Below are 7,027 nucleotides of genomic sequence, written 5' to 3'. Positions count from 1 at the left end.
GAGCACTAACGGTTTTAAAACAAAGTCAAACAAATCAAAGAAGTGGAGTGCAATATTTTACACGCAATAATCGAATGCGATGAGTGGAAAAAACGACTGGCGCAAACCTGTGAAGTGTCAACTTGTCAAATTGCGCTTTCTATCTCCCGAAACGCATTTGTATTTGTTCACAGGCCAGTCTTCAGGCCAGGCCTCTCAAGTACGGCGGAGGAGTTGACTTATCACAGCAAGGGGTCGAAGCAGCCAACGCCGCCACTACATGTGTATGTATGTCTATGGAGAGGAGGAGGAGGAGGAGGAGGAGGAGCAGGTATAGGAAGAGTGCGTGGAAGATATCAGAAGAAGGGCAGAGGTGAGGGTCGGAGTTCGGGGGGGGGGGGGGGGGGGTGGTTGGGTACAGGAAGTCAGCGTGAATGCAGGGAAGGAGCAATGTGGGAGGGTATCGTAGAGGGAGGGACAGTGCGGGTGGGGTAAGTGGAAGGATGGCGGGAAGGAGGGGGGCGAGGGCAGTCTGAGAGCAGAGGAAAGAGTGGGGATGGCAAAGAGGGTTGAAGCACATGCAGGAGGAGAAGATGGGGGAGAGAAAGGGATACAGTGCAAAAGGAAAACGTAACGGAAGGGAGGAGAGACTGGGAAGGAGGGAGGAATCTGGATGAGAGGGGATTAGAACACAGAATGATGCAAAGTGAGTTGTCAGGTGATAGTGGACTGCTACACAACCAGTACACAACCAGTACACAACACCTCTGTTGTATCCCTCCTGGCTACTACCGGTTCCTTGTACAGTCCATTAATGTGTTTGAACAGAATCCCTTGATTAGCTTATCTTCATTAATTACAATTAATAACGCTTTCAAATCAGTACAATTGTAGGTTCAATTGTAGGTTCAGTTCAATCCAATTCAGTTCAATCTTTTCCCAGAAAAGAACACATCCGGTTGATTATTGTGCGTGCGCCGTAGCCTGAGCACCTCCTACCTAATAGGTTTCAGAGCAAAATGTCAACCTTAATGCAACACATGTACAGTATAACATGAACATTAAAAACGGTGCATTTGATTTGAACTTGTTTATGTGCATAAACCCATGTGCGCTTTTGCCCGGTGTCAGCCTGTGTGTACATTTGTGCGCATGACATTTATAATAGCTGTCAGCAATGATTTTAATCTACCCTTTTTGCCATCCTGGAGGCCAATGACAGAAGCCTGATCCCTCTTATCTATATGTGTGTATGTGTTTGTGTGCGTGTGTGTGTGTGTGTATCTATGCCTGTGTGTGTGTGTGTGTGTGTGTGTATCTATGCCTGTCTGTGTGTGTGTGTGTGTGTGTGTCAGAGAAAGGGTCGTGGGGGGTGAGGAGAGGGGGGGGGGGGGGGGGGGGGGGTGGTGGATGAAGGCTATACACCCCAGTGACAGGATCATCATGTGTAATGGATTACCTGGCCTCAGAGTAGAAAAATACCGGGCTGCTCTAAGGCTTGGCTTGGCTTACTCAACACATGTAAATACATCGGGACACACACACACACACACACACACACACACACACACACACACACACACACACACACACATCCCTTCCATCCAACTTCTTTGCCCCTGATATGATCCAACCAGGCTCGAATGTTTGGGTGGTCTTTTAGTGAGGGGTTATTTTCGAGCTATTTGGATATTAGGCCCTGATCCCACTGAACACTTTATAACAGCTTGGGGGCGGCTTTTCTGTCCCTGTTGTCAAGGGGAACCGAGCATTTTCATCACTTGCTTTTGTGCAGCTGAGCACCTTTTGTCTTGAGCGCCGTGGCGCTCACAGCCTTTCCATCCTTGAGCTCCGAGTTTTATTGAATTTATTTTACCTCAAGACAAAGCGCGCCTCACGCCATTATAAGCGTACACATTCTCTGGTTGCTTTGCAACAGTGAAAAGTCATAACGAGCTGTTCTGCTGTCCTCCAAAGGCTTCCGAGGCTTCGACAAAAAAAAAAGGGCTCCCTTTACAGACGTCGTTCACACAGAAAAAGCTTACTTTGCGAGGTGTTGCATTGCTACGGGGTGTGTCTCATGGTGCCGGGGACTTTTGGACCCGCGTATCTGATGCTGGGACATGCAGCAGCGATGCCCTCTCCCCCCACGGAGCTGGTTTTGGACCAGCTTCCAGAGCAGCACAGATGGGCTGAGAGGGAAATTCTGATCCTGACCCAAATCTAACACACCTCCAAGGTCACCCTCACGTACCGGGACCACCGGCGCATGTCCAACTTTGTTTGTTTTGTGTGTGCGTGTGTGCGTGTTTGTGTGTGTGTGTGTGTGTGTGCGTGTGTGCGCGTGCGTGTGCGTGTGCGTGTGTCTGTGTCTGTGTGTGTATGTGTGTGTGTATGCGTGTGTGTGTGTGTGTGTGCGTGTGCGTGTGTGTCTGTGTGTGTGCGTGTGCGTGCACATGTGTGTGTGTGTGTGTGTGTGTGTGCATGTGCATACAAGCTTGCATGCAAATCAGCAATGACAGCTTGGAGCACGCTGCAACTTAATTATCCCACCACTGGAAAGACAGACACAAAGACAGACAGTCACCCCCCCCCCACACACAGACACACACACACACACACACACACACACACACACACACACACACACATCTTTCACCCCATCCAGAGGTTCTAGTGTCCCCTCCTCCAGGACCAAGGTCACGACCCCTGCTGACAGGACGGAGACTGTGACCTTTAGCAGCGGCGGCCCGCCGATACGTCCCTCCTGAAATGTCGCACTGAATGTCAGCACGTGACCGCGGCACGAGGGGGTCAAACCCAGACACACCGACGGCAAACCGACGCGGTAAGAAATAAAGAAACGCCACACCACACCTCCGCTTACAAGACCCATCTCCAAAGAAGCTCTGCTTTTGTTTTAAATCCAGCGGTTGATGTTGTTTTTTTTTGCGAACTCGAAGAACCTCTCCTCCCTCACCACTCCCACGACCAGGCCCTCGGCGACACAAGTCGGCGCCTCCACTCAGTTCACTCAGTCGCAAACAAACGTCTCGGAGAGCGTTATGCAAAGCCAGTGTTGCTGGTGAAAGAGCAGGGGGTGGGGGGGGGGTGCGGGGGCGGGGGGGTGGGTCCTCCTACTAATTGTCGAGAAGACTGCAATGTGACTCAGCGGAGAGCTCCATTAGTGTGACAGGGGTGCCCAGATGTTGGACGTTATGAAACAATTCATCCGCGAGCCCCCTCCCTCACTGACGTGGGAGCGGGTGTCGTCGCTGGCGCTCCCCCCCCCCCCCCCCCCCACCCCCCCCCCCCCCCCCTCCGTCGGGAATTCTGGGGGCTGTTGTTTGGAGTCGTCGTTCATCACCGAGTTAGTTTGACCTCGAGCGATAAATAATTAAAAGGGTGTGTGTTTGTATGTATGTGTGTGTGGGCGGGTGTGTCTGTGTGTGTGTGTGTGTGTGTGTGGGTGTGGGTGTGGGTGTGGGTGGGCGGGTGTGTCTGTGTGTGTGTGTGTGTGTGTGTGTGTGTGTGTATGTGTGTGTGTGTGTGTGTGGGTGTGTGTGTGTGTGTGCAGGGTAACTTTGTCACTTGGAAGTTGAAGCCCCCCTCATAGTTACACAGCACACAGCTGTTCTCTTGTTGACCTGTGCAAAACATCTTCAGAGAGTGCCCGGGGGTGTGGACTGATCTTTCGACTTTGATGACCCAACCAGGTCTTCAAAGGACATATTTTCAGTGGGAAAGGGCTGTTGGTTATCAGACCTTGGTTCAAGTTCCGCCAAGGGTACTGCTCATGGACACTGAATGTCCTTTGGCAAAGTAACAATGTCACTTGAATCGTAATGTCAAGTATTTCCCCTGACCAGATCTCAGCTCTTGTCTTGTAGCGCAGTGGCGAGATCTGTTGATTGTTGTCTCTGGAGACCTGGGTTCAAGTTCTGCCAAGGATGCGCTCGATGGAAACCCCAACACGACCGTGTCTTTTGTGTAATCCAACAATGTCATGTTGTACTGTGTACTGTGAATGCTAACCTCCAAACCAAGGAGTTGCCGGTGTCTCATCGAAGGGAGGTGTTCGTTGTTGTCCTTGGAAACTATTATTTATGATGCTTTATTATTGTTGTAGCCCACATTTTTTCTTATGACAGATTTCATACAAAACCAATGACAATGGGACATTCATAAGCCACTCACCCTCGTTCACATGCCCATCCATCCGCTCACCCTCAATCATCTGCATTCACTCCGCCGACATTTCCTGACTTTCCTCCATCGACCCATCCCCACCCACCCACATCACTCAGAGACACAGACGTTTAATTGACTTTTCAATGCCCATGACATTGTTACATTTCCAAAATAACATTAAGTTCCCATGAAGAGTGCCCTTGGCAGGAGTTGAACCAAGGTCTCCGGAGAGGGTAAACAGCTATCTCCACCGTGCCACACAGACGCTGGCTCCAACCGGGTCATTGTGACCTGAGGTTACATTGGGCATTACAAAGCACAAATCATTGTAGCATGAAACATTATTTTCACTCAGAGATGGTTAAGTTATAATTGGCATTGCGATTCAAATGACATTGTTTCCAAAAGGGAATTAGGGTTGCTAAGGAGTGTGTTCTCTGGACTTAAACCCTTGTCTGAAATCTGGTCTGCAGTCCCAAAAAAACAAACCCCAAAAATGCAATAAATATAATATAATTGCAGGTACAGCAACAATGCTATGACTTGATCTGTCTATAATGTTTGACAGAAAAACGACATGCAGCAGTTATTTAAGTGGGCATATAAATAAAAGTATATAGTACACACTATTTAAGTTTGGATAGTGTAGTTGAATCAATGCGATAATAACAAGCATATGTTTGCCATAATCAATGCACGCACCATTTGATCCACCTTTGTGTGCGCGTGACCAGGGTAACACAAAATGCAATTATAAAAATAAATAGGATTGATGGATGAGTAGGTGAATAAAACGTGTTTCTGTATCTTCCATTTGTCTCTGCCCGCCCCTCCGATAGTGCGACAGATGCTGAAGGTCATTCCCAGCGCCACCTCCTGTCACCAAAACTGTGTGCGCTTTCTTGTTTGTTATTTTTCAGTCTCCTTCCCTCCGCACACATCAATCGCGTCGGCTGCCTGCAACGCCCTCGCCTCGTTAGCTAATTGAAGAGACAGACAGACGGACGGACAGACAGACAGAGACAGGGAGACAGATTCAGGACACAGCCTTACCTTTTGAAGAGCTTTCATCATTTCTTCATAGTTGTGGATATTTGCTTTATTTGTGTTCAATCTTTTGCCAAAGTCGGGTTCAATGTAAAAAGAAAGACCTGTCATTCATATCTGAACGTGTCAACGTGCCGTGAGACCATCTGAAAGAGGGATGTAGACAGAGAGAGAGCGAAAGAGAGAGCGTGAGCGAGAGAGTGAGAGAGAGAGAGAGAGAGAGAGAGAGAGAGAGACAGAGAGAGACAGACAGAGAGAGGTAGAGGATGGGTTGCCGGGAACTGCATGTTTGCATGTTTTAATGACATCCAGATGTGCTGATGAAGTGAGAGGAGAGAAGAAAGGAGGAGAGAAGAAACAGCATCACTCCTCTGTAATTCCAATCCCCAAAGGGTGATTACTGAGAGGAGCAGCACTGCTTCTGTGAAGGTTGCTTAGGAATCTATGTGCATCTGGTGCGTGCGCGTGTGTGTGTGTGTGTGTGTGTGTGTGTGTGTGCATGTTTTTGTGTGTGTATATGTTTCTTTATCTGCTACTGTGTGTGTGTGTGTGTGTGTGTGTTTGTATGTATGGTGAGTGTGTGTGTATGTGTGTGTGTGTGTGTGTGTGTGTGTGTGTGTTTGTGTTTATGCGTGTCTCTGTATGTCTGTGTCTGTGTGTCTATGTGCTTCTAAGTGTGTGTGTCTGTGTGTCTGTGCTTCTAAGTGTGTGTGTGTGTGTGTGTGTGTGTGTGTGGTATGTGTATGTGTGTGTGTGTGTGTGTGTGTGTGTGTGTGTGTGTGTGTCTGTGTGCCTGTGTGTGTGTGCCTGTGTGTGTGTCTGTGTGTGTGTGTGTGTGTGTTTGTGTGTACGGTGACTGTGTGTGTCTGTGTGTGTGTGTTTGTGTGTACGGTGTGAGTGTGTGTGTTTTGTGTGTACGGTGAGTGTGTGTGTGTGTGTGTGTGTGTGTCTATGTTCCTCTATGTGTGTGTGTATGTGTGGCAAGTGTGTGTTGGGGTGCGTGTGTCACAGTGTGTGGGTGTCTCTCCGCGACGGTGACTCCGCCCCCCCCCCCCCGCCACCCTGCTTTAATAATGAAGGGAAGGGCTGCTGTCACGGCGACTCGCGCCGCCGTCGTTAAACGATGACGTGCAGATGGCGCGAGCCTGTTATACCCCCCCCCCCCCCCCCCCGCCCCAGCACCCTCCGCCAGAGCACCCAAACCCACACTGTTTACGATGCAGCCTCCATAATGCACCATAATAAACTGCCGGCTATTAATTATCCGGAACAGCAAACCCACCCCTACTCGCGCCCCAGTCCTCCCCATCCTCTTCCAGCACCACCACCACACACACACACACCGCCCTCGCCCCTCCCTCTGAAGGGGGATGTGTGACACACTCTGGTGGTCATTGTCTCCCTGTGCACTTGATGGTGTTGGGACTTTATAGGGGCGGTGTGGGGGGGGAGGGGGGGGGGGCGGGGGGGGGGGGGGGGGGGGGTCATCAGAGAGGTCAGTGAAATAACAACCATCTCAAGCAAACGCCTGGATGTCCACTATCGGTGGGAGTTTCACATGTACGAAGGGGAGATTGAAGAAGGAGGTGTACAAGTGGCTGTGATGACTAGACGGGTATGTCGCGACGTCACGTCGAGTGGGAGTCGTGGGTTGAAAGGCACACGCGCGCACATCTGCAGGGTTTTTCCTTGTGGTCCTGACGTCGAGCAGTCGAGCGCTTCTTTCCACAGTACGTTTGTTTAGATATTTATTCAGAGGCGAGGGGGAGTGGGGAGTCGTGAGGGGAACGTTTTGATTTTGCACGGAACA

Source organism: Micromesistius poutassou (assembly GCF_964030765.1).
Source record: "Micromesistius poutassou genome assembly, chromosome: 7".
NCBI lineage: Eukaryota > Metazoa > Chordata > Actinopteri > Gadiformes > Gadidae > Micromesistius > Micromesistius poutassou.
Note: the sequence above shows the minus strand (reverse complement) of the source record.